The sequence below is a fragment of the Palaemon carinicauda genome, chromosome 40, assembly GCF_036898095.1.
Source record: "Palaemon carinicauda isolate YSFRI2023 chromosome 40, ASM3689809v2, whole genome shotgun sequence".
Lineage (NCBI taxonomy): Eukaryota > Metazoa > Arthropoda > Malacostraca > Decapoda > Palaemonidae > Palaemon > Palaemon carinicauda.
The window spans coordinates 64,150,397-64,160,901 of NC_090764.1; the positions used below are offsets into that span (position 1 = coordinate 64,150,397).

At 36.6% G+C, this 10,505-nt stretch overlaps 1 protein-coding gene across 1 annotated transcript in view; it reads right to left on the bottom strand.

The window, feature by feature from the left end:
* The window catches only part of LOC137631821 (zinc finger matrin-type protein 5-like), a 45,608-nt gene extending 40,486 nt beyond the window's left edge, over window positions 1-5,122 (bottom strand). Inside the window, exon 1 of the mRNA XM_068363823.1 lies at window positions 4,996-5,122. The gene's annotated coding sequence lies outside the window, so the exon portion shown is untranslated. The remainder of the gene's footprint in view (window positions 1-4,995) is intronic.
* Between the last annotated feature and the right edge of the window lie 5,383 nt (window positions 5,123-10,505).

Below are 10,505 nucleotides of genomic sequence, written 5' to 3' on the forward strand. Positions count from 1 at the left end.
CTTCCATAAGAGACTACCCAGGGCAGAGAGAGGGTGGTGGTTAAGAGAAATAAAGGTCGGGAAAAACGAGAGTTCTGACAGTCTTCTCCCCTTCAGAAGAGAAACGCCTATCTCCATAAAATCTTGTCATGCCCGAAAAGAAGAGAAGTAGCTGGCGCTTCCTGCTTGTGACGAGGAGTAGTAGTTAGCCTATCCTGCCTGTAATGAGGAGTCACCAGTCTTTCCTGTCCTCCCATTCTTATAATTTCTGTCCCATCCTGATGCCACCCCTTCTGTGACGTCTTTGAACCCAAAGCTTTCCTGCCAGCTTCATCTTTTCAGCTGAAATTCTCAGCCCCGAAAGATAATGCGCCAACTACCCATTTAGGTATTCTGATATTTCTACCTTCCAGACTGTTACCATTTCTATAACTTTTGATTTACAGTACAGTATTTTTTTTTTTTTTTCAATTTAAATTAAAGCAATGGGGAAGCAACACTTAATTTCTCTTTCTAAATAAGGTTGTGAACAAATGTGTTTTAGTTTTGCTTCTTTATATTCATATCCTGTTTTTCATTTTTTTTCACGATCTGGACTAAAAACAGGACTAGAAATGTACTCTCGAGAGGTTGAAGTGGGGCCTGATCAACAATACGCCTCCCTCCGAACAGGACTACCTTTGACCATTATGTCCAAGACACTGAAAAAGTACAGTATATGTGAGCCTCTAAGAAGCATAAAAATGATTGCAGTATCAGGCGGCAAGCATGAGCGTCGTGTGCACACCAATCACTTCAAGGTAACTAACCTTGCCGCCGATCGCGCTTGAGATAGGGAATCTTGGTGCTCATAAGGGCAGTATAGTATCATGGGGGGTTAATAGTTCATTTTCCCAGACGCGAGAGCATTTGGAAACTTGCTGGCGCTTGGGCACTTCCCAGGACGTGGGATGGATAAGCAGGGAAAGAACAAGTGACAGGTGATCTCATTCATTCAAGCATGAGCATGTTACCTGTAGCTCAGATACAAGTAGAATGACCACATGATGACTAATCTTGCATTGAATGATCATGAGAGAGGATCACATTCCCGATCACACGTGAGGGAATGTTTCATCACTCTAAAAGCGAAGATACCAACTACTGGTTCCTCTCACTGCACCACAAGATAATTTCTCTCCCTTTAATACGGAAGCATCCTTAAGGAGAGAGACCTAGTTTACCTTTACTGTCCATTATAAGAAAGTAACGAAGGGAAGAGACCTTCATCCTGACCAACAGTGCACGAGCAAGGTTCAAAATGAGATTGAGCACAGTTAGCAGGAGTGTTAGGCCCCACATCATTCAAAGCAGCACCTTCCCTGCCTATATTACTTCTCTCAAGCATAAGCAAAGAGAGATTAGTCAGATGTTTATGGCAACTGCATTCAATAGATCTACCCAGACAACTTCTTGAAGAAATTAAAAAAGAGGAGGCACAAAAGGATGAGGAAGAACTACAGTAGAAAAGAGGATCACACATGCTTTTTGACTGCCTTCTTTCTGATCAAGGTTTTGGAAACCAATGATGAAGTTCTCATGCAGGAAGAGACCAGAGGACACTCTTCAACAGAAGCAACGACAATACCAGCACATACCACACCAATCAGGTGGGGAGACACCACAAGAGCAGTCTTAGAAGTCTCAGCAGCAAAAAAAAAAAAAAACTTTCTCCACCTGATGGAGAGTTTAGAGTTTAGTGAAAGATTAAAAATAAAAATAAAATAAATAAAAAAATCAGACAATGGCTAAGTTAAGTACAATTTAGAAATCAAATTGCCTGAAAGTGCATATAAAAACCATACTATATATCAGTTTAGTGAGGTCGGTGTTACTTGATGGAAATGAGTTATGGTAAGACAAAGAAACAATCTCCAATAGATTTGATAGATTTTAGAATAAAGCCCTTAGAAGAATATTGAGAGTTAAATGGCAGGACAGGATTAGAAACAAAACTAAGAGAGATTACTCGAGTGCCAAATGTGGATGAGATCATGATGAGGGGTAGATGGAGATGGTTTGGGCATGTTCTTCATACTCCCCAAGAGAGAGAGAGTTCATCATACGTCCAGCTGGACTTCACAAGGCACTATAATAGTTGGAACACCCAGGCCTACATGGCTGAGGACTATGAAGTGTGAAGTAGGAGATGATGAATGGAGAAGTATTGAATATCTCAAGATAGAGAAGACTGGTGAAATCTAACTGAGGCCCATGGCGTCAATAGGTGTAGGAGATGATGATGATGACTTGATGGAGAACCACTGATGCCAAATGGCGGCCAACTTATTTACGTTTCAGTTGTCGTCATCATTGCACAGACATACAGAGCGAGTCAACCTCTATACACGAGGAAAGTCACAAGGATGATGATAAAAGTTTAAATAGAAACCTTTATCACCCCCAAACACGAAGAAAGTCACAAGGACGATGAAAAAGTTTTAAATGGAACCTTTCACAGATTTGTGGCTGACCTGGAAAACTACTACATAGCCTTGTACTTTCAGTAAAATTATAAAATACTGTACAGTGGTACGATAATCGTTACAAATGAAATGAAACTGGTCCATGATGGTTTGAAAGTTTCTAATGACGTTAACGGGCAGAAATCCATAGTTATTGAGTATTGATGGGCCAACTACCAAATCTAAAAAACAAAGATGGTTTCTTATAGTTATTGTCATCAAAAACATTTGAAAAGCCTTTAAATGCACCTTATACTTGTCTCATTTTGTTAATGATACCAACTTGTTGAAACTGGACTTTTTAGGAGTACTGTAACCATAACTCAAAACTGAGTTTTTGAGAAATACTGTCATCAAAAACTTTCAAAACACTGAAGCCTTTGTAGAATGACAGGCCTCCTGGAGGCATAGAAAATGGGACTTTTCCATCCCATTCTCTTGGGAAATGTTTATAGCCATCTTACTACTGCAAAAGCCCCTATACTTAAGAATATTTACAGATATGTTGGTCTGCAAATTATCACCATACAGTATAATCGTTTATTGTCTTTGTTAAGCCACTGGTCTCTTTGCTCGCAATCAACATTCAACTCATTGCACCTCTGTTCAGCCAAGCAATAAATGGGCTATCCACATTTGCAAGTATTTTTGTGTTAATTAAATGTTTGACTTGGCTTCCATTTTTCATTATTAAACTAGTGTATAACTGTGAATATGGGCTTAATTACATTGTATTTCCTGATATTAAAAACACATAACCATGAGCTTACAAATGTAAAATGTTGGAACGTTAGATCTTTTTTGAACAAGTAACTTATGACAAAAGCATTACCTAATAGAATTTTGGTAAAATTATAGAACAATACAATTAACTGTTTGGAGAATATGACAAAGTTACTTTGTACGTTTTATAGTTTTGAATGGTATAGATAATGATTTATGACGGAATTCTATGCTGTAGTTTTATACTTTTGGCGGGTTAACTCCCAAACTGAAAAGCTATGGGTTTGTGGTAGGTATCGTCATAACATTAAAAATGCCTCAAAATACAGTTAATTTTTTTTTTATTTTTAAAATTTGTTGTTTCCATCAGTCATAATCATAAAAACCTGTCATGTAATACAAAATTGATTACAGTCATCAAAACCCAGTTTAAAGATTTAATGGCTGTTCATGAATGGCAGAGGCAAGGGACAGTGACATTGCCCTATCGAGTAGGACAATGTCCTAGAGACTGACCATGTATACAGTACGTATGATACGCGCCCAAGCCCCTCTCCACCCTAGCCAGGTCCAAGGAAGACCAGGTAATGGCTGCTGATGACTCGGTCGATAGACCTATGGGCTCCCAAAAACCCCCCTCCCTAGCTTAAAAGGATGGTGACGTTGCAGCGACCAAAGAAACTAATGAGTGTGAACAGTTCTCGAACCCCAGTCTAGCATTTACCAGTCAGGGACGTTACCACATCGGCCACCACAACCCAGCACTATGATATAAATGAAACAATTAAAACAATTGAGCCTCTGTTTGCCAGGCCTTAAGGATTCATAGAAATCATGATTTCTCAATCATATTTTCTATGGAGTCGTTCATCATGATAAAAAAAAAAAAAAACACACTTAAATGAGCATATTTACCAAGGCAAATGTTGGTACGCCAAATTAACATCATTTACTTATTTATTGGTCGTTGTTCTACGACAGCTCTCTTCCGTTGCAATTCAACATTCATACAGTATTAGAAGGGTCAAAACTTGAATGTCACGGGTAAAGATGGGGAGGGCTTATAGGAAAACATGTAATTCTATTGGTCAAAATAAAAGGAAGGGGGGATTATGTGCAGAAGTTCTAAAACTGGATAACATGTACATACAAACAAAATGGAGCGAATACAACCAATTCGTAAAATGTCCATAAACAAATGAAAAATATACCAGTAGTGTGGTATAGGATAGATAATTTGAGCAATTTTTCACGTAGAGACACGAAAAAGTTTGTTTAGCCATTATATACCGTTTTCCCAACCCCAAAACCCCAGATTCCCACAGGGGGGTCCCTCATTATCAACAGATATACAGTATAACCTACATTTTTCGCTAGGTATTTATCGGCAGTGAAAATAAATATCATTTTTGAAGAAAACGGAAGTTTTTCTATAGGGAACTTCTGTTTTTAAGTAAGACAGACTTCCCCGTCCATAACTATAATAAAACCCATTCGGTGGTACCCCAATATGAGCTGGGCTTTTGGTTTGGCTATGCTACAGTGTTTAGAGTAACTCTGGTTTCTGTTTGTGGTTATATTACGGTGACTACTGTATCTATAGGATAATACCCTAGCCATGAACCAGGTTTTTTAATGATTATCCTGTAAGTTAGGTTTCCTTACACCAATGTAAATAAATGCACTTCACCTGTTACTTAGTGACAGAAAACTTATATATTAGACTACACATTCACACATCTTTGTTTTACCTACCATGCACACCGTAATAAAACTCCAAATTATTTACCTGTTCACTTTGGTTTAACTCTGTCTCCCCAGATGTTCGACAAATGTTTATCGGAGCCGTTCAGAATGTTCACGATTCAATGTTTGACACGTGTGACGTGTAGCTTACGCCGATCATCGAATGTTTGGAAGAATGAAGATTGGAAATAAAGACAATAATTATACAACGCCATCTATTGATATGATGGAATAAAATTAAGATTGAGAATTTCATTATTAATTTGTGTATTATACAGGTAAAATAAGATTAATTACAATTATATGAATAAGCTTAGAAGCTTTGCGCCTATCTTTAATGCGATAGAATGCTCGCAAACTTATTTAGTGGAGTGAGCAGTTAAGAACCAGGAAGAAATTTATTAGTCACTTAGTTCTGTTTCTCTATAGTGCTGAAAATATGGTTGTAAAAAAATAAAGTTTATATTTTATAAAATAAATAACCAAATCAATATATAATTTCTCTTAAATATGACACTCAACCGGTTGAACGATGAGTACCATCTACCGGCCACATTTTGTACTATTATAAGTCGTCCTATTAGGTAGTTACTGAACATTCTTGGGTTTGAAATATCTTTCTGTGAACTGTTTAGAGGAAATGTATACTTATAACAATAAAATATGAATAGAGATACTCAGTGAACGTCATTGGATTATAAATACGTGCTTATGCATGAAAGAGTTCTGCATAGCAACTAAACCTATCTAGTAAAGTTGGACAAGATAAGCAGATCACAAACTAAATTACACTGCAGAAGAAAAAAGGAGAATCGACAACTTTTGATGAATATAATATTCGTCAAAGTTTTCTTAATGGCATAATTACGCTAGTCAGACCTAATCATTTCGTGTTAGAGATAAGTTACATTGGCTTGTTTAGTTTAGTCTATGCTCTACTTTATTTGGCCCCACCAAAGTTCAGGTCCCTTGCTTCTTGTTGGCGAATATATCTTACATTACAGTTCTTCGATTTCATCAATATGAAATGGAAGGTTTTCTACTCACCAAGAAAATTAATCAAGAACTTATTATATATCAGTGGAAAATGTTAAAATCTTACGGTTCTCAGGCCGGTCTGAGTTCTTTCAAATGATTGATTCATATACTTACTTTGACGGCTGCTTTTGAGGTCCCATACGGCAGGGGAACCTCACTCTCCACAGGGCCTCCACTGTCGTTTTATCTTGTACGTTCAGAGTATTCAACATTTCATACCATTAAAAATTGCAATGTCTCCATTATTTTCTCTCAACACACTCATGAAAACAAATGTGTCGTTTCTGTCGTCGTTATCCGTGGAATTGTTCAAAGGGTTGCTACTGTCTACTTCTTGACATTGTTCCAGTTCTCTAGCTACAGCAATGAATAAAACACATGTGTGGCCTAATCATTATACAGGCACCTATGTAGTGTCTTTGCCGGACAATGTCCAATCTAGGAGCAAGGAGGGCCAGGCAATGGCTGCTGATGACAGCAGTAGACATATAAGCCCCACCAATCCCTTCATCCCGAGCTGACAAGGATGGTGAGGTTGCAGACACTATAAGAAACTATCGAGCATCATTGGGACTCAAACCCCAGTCCAGTTGATCGCCAGCCAGGGACGTTTCCGTTAGGATACCACCAGATACTATACTCAATTTTTTTTAATGAGGCACATTTGCTCGCAGCTGTGCCCTTTTAGCTCGGAAAAGTTTCCTGATCGCTGATTGAATATTCTTGCCCAACCAATCAGCGATCAGGAAACTTTTCCGAGCTAAAAAGGCACCCCTGCGAGTCACTGCAAATCTGCCTCAATTAAAAGAATTGACTATAGACAAGCATTACCTCTTCTGTAGACCCTATTTCTATCCTGCCACACTCGAGTTGCAAATCTTTTGTTTTAAGTAGATTAACAAGAGTCACGTCTGAGTTTATTCTATATTATCAATATTGCGTCATTATTCATTTTACCTGTTTTCTCTAGTTGCTTCGTAGACTACAGGGTTCGTTTTACATACACCCTTGAGCATTTTGCTTTTCCAGCAAAAGTTGCAGTTACAATGGCTGCTACTAACAATACCAATAGCCTACTACTAATAGCAATGGTAATAATAGTACAATATAGATACCAGATGAATGTGATGAATTGGAAATAATTTCCATGGACAAGTCCAACGGTAGCTGATTATAAATATACAGAACAGAGAAGGACTGTTTATTATTATTATTATCATTATTATTATTATTACTATTATTATTATTATTATTACTTGCTAAGCTACAACAGTAGTTGGAAAAGCAACATGCTATAAGCCCAACGACTCCAACAGGGAAAATAGCCAGTGAGGATAGGAAATAAGGAAATAAATAAACTAAAAGAGATGTAATTAACAATTAAAATAAAATATTTTAAGAATAGTAACAAAATTAGAATAAATCTTTCATATATAAACTATAAAAAAATTCAAAATAACAAGAGAAAGAGAAATAAGATAGAACAGTGTGCCCGAGTGTACCCTCAAGCAAGTGTAAGAAGAGAAAAGACTATTATCGTAAAGATGGAGGAAGACAACTAATAAAAAATTAAGGATGAGGTCAATGTTAAGATTAGCCAATTATAGTGTGGTAAGATAGAGGGTAGATTAAAAGCGGATTACCTTTAACACAATGCTATAATTGAACCTAATAATTACTTGGGACCTCCTCTTATGTATGTACGGTTTGGGGATACTGTAAAATAATTGGGCAAAATTGAAGGTAAAGGAGGATGCTATATTTATATGAAAATTAAATTGGAAAAGCAAATATCTAATTAATGGCCCACGTGAAAAACAGAAAATTAGGATTGAAGAAACTGCCAGACAAAGCTGAGTTTTTTGCCCAAAAGTCACGCTCTACGATACCTAAAGAAGTCAATAGTATACGTGAAAAGATGATAACCGTTATCAGATAGATCAGAATAGAACGCCTGATAGGCCTTTACGATGATGACATTATGACCACCAGTAACAACAGATAAGAAGTACAGAATGTCGCCAATAACTGCCACAGTATGGAAGAACTCAAGGGGCTGACTTTCAGTACAATGCTCAGAAGTCAGCAGTGTTAGTAATAACACACAAAAAGAAAAGTTTGAAAAGGGGTAGTTAGAAATGAATAGATTGAAACAGCAAAGGAGTATGAATTCTTAAGCAATTTGTCTGCCTACTCAGAAAAAAGAGACCATAGTCTTTTTTCACAACAAAATAACATCAGATGACAAACGACTAGTTGAGGAATTATAGGAAGACCAAGTAAGGGGACCATATGGGGTATGTTTGGGAAAAATTATCATTGAAATATGCAAAAAAAAATATGATATTAAAATTGAAGAAATAAAAAAGTATAAAATGCAAGAACTCAAAAAAAGTGGCGGCAAATTGAATTAAAAGAAAATAGAAGAAAAGAAAGCAGAGATGACCAAACTGAGGTCTGTGAATAGTAATGGCAGAAGAGATTACACAGGAGAACTTAACACTAATGAGGCAGTAATAGTTAAGGAAACAAGGTTGAATATGATAGAATTAAAAGAAAATTCTAGAAACAGGAATGCTTTATGTGTTGTGTAATGGGATGGAGAGGAAACACCAACTAAAGAGGTTGCCCGCTATAATTAGAAATGCCCTTGAAGTTAGAAGTAAAAGTATGCAAGCTGTGCTGTCTGTGGAGGAGATAACTAATGATAATGAATTTTCTGAAGCAGATTGCAACCCTTTGCACCTACTACGCTGCATCTAGTAGTCTGCCCACAATCACAGTGCTGTGAGAGAGCAACGAAGAACCGGAAATTTACTTTACTTACTATAAGGGCTGTTTATCTGGTCCTGTACAACAGGGGAACCCTACTCTCTACAGGGCCCCCACGGTCATTTTATTATGTTCATTCGGGAGCATTTAACATTTCAAAATGCGTATTGCTCGCTTACTGTTTGATCATCACTGTCAAAAAACTCACAAAATAAGGTCTTCAGTTTCCTCTATTGGATAGTCATGGGGCCGTATATTTAAAGGGTCGAGAGCCTACAGTAGACATGTATCTATACTCATTTTTCTTAATGAGGCGCATTTGCACCGACTCGCAGTACTGCCCTTTTAGTTCGGGAAAAGTTTCCTGCTATGTGATTGGTTAGAATTAACCTCACCTTAGAATTTTTACAGATCACCTACGGGCCAACCAAGGGAAAGGCCCGTGCCAACAACAAGTGTTGGCTTTAATACCCCAAGAAGAAGAAGAATATAGAATTATTTTGTCCAACCAATCAGCGATTAGGAACCTTTTCCGAGCTAAAAGGGCACCCATGCGAGTCGGTGCAAATCTGCCTCATTAAAAAGAATTGACTATAGGTTCTGATAGTTTGAAAATTGACTAAACAACAGATCTACTGAAATAGAAGAAGAAGAAGAAGAATTGAATGAAACCCTGAACCCTGTACCAGGATAGATTGCTAACGAGAAGGAAAATCCTGGCTAATCCACTGGCTACATTAACTGAACTGTGAATATAATTATTTCCATTTTCAATTTTATTAAAAAAAAATTTTTTAGAATATACGTTTCATTAGCCTATGATTATTACAATTATTACTGGCTAAACTAAAAGCTCAAGGGCTCCATCAGGTAAAACAGCTTAATGCGGAAAGGAAATTAAGAATAAATAAACTATATATAATGGATAATAAAATTAAATTGTAAAATACATTATGATCAATATTACAACGTTAAAATAGGTCAGTCGTATATAGTTTATAAAACGAGTCGACAGATTAGAAAGATCATTCCACAATCTATAACAGCTGGAATAAAACATCTAGAATATGCCTACTGTGTAATATAGAGCCTTATGTTGGAGTTATGACTATTAGAATTACTGCATATATCATATAGTATTATTATTATTATTATTATTATTATTATTATTATTATTATTATTATTATTATTATTATTATTATTATTATTATTATTATTATTACAAGCTAGGTTATAACCCTCGTTGGAAAAGCAAGATGCTATAAGCCCAAGGGCTCCAACAGGGAAAAATACCCTAGTGAGGAAAGGAAACAAGGAAATGAATAAACTACAAGAGAAATAATTAACAATGAAAATACAATATTTCGAGAGCAGTAACAACATTAAACTAGATCCTTCACATATAAACTATAAAAAACTTAAAAAAACCAAGAGAAATAGAAATAAGATAGAACAGCATGCCCGAGTGTACCCTCAAGCAAGAGAACTCTAATCCAAGAAAGTAGGAGGCTATGGTACAGAAGCTATGGCACTACCCAAAACTAGAGAACAATGGTTTAATTTTGGAGTATCCTTCTCCTAGAAAAGCTGCTTACCATAGCTAAAGACTCTCTCCTACCCTTACCAAGAGGAAAGTAGTAACTGAACAATTACATTGCAGTAGTTAACGCATCGAGCGAAGAAGAATTTATTTGTAATCTCATTGTCAGGTGTATGAGGACAGAGGTGAATATGCAAAGAAT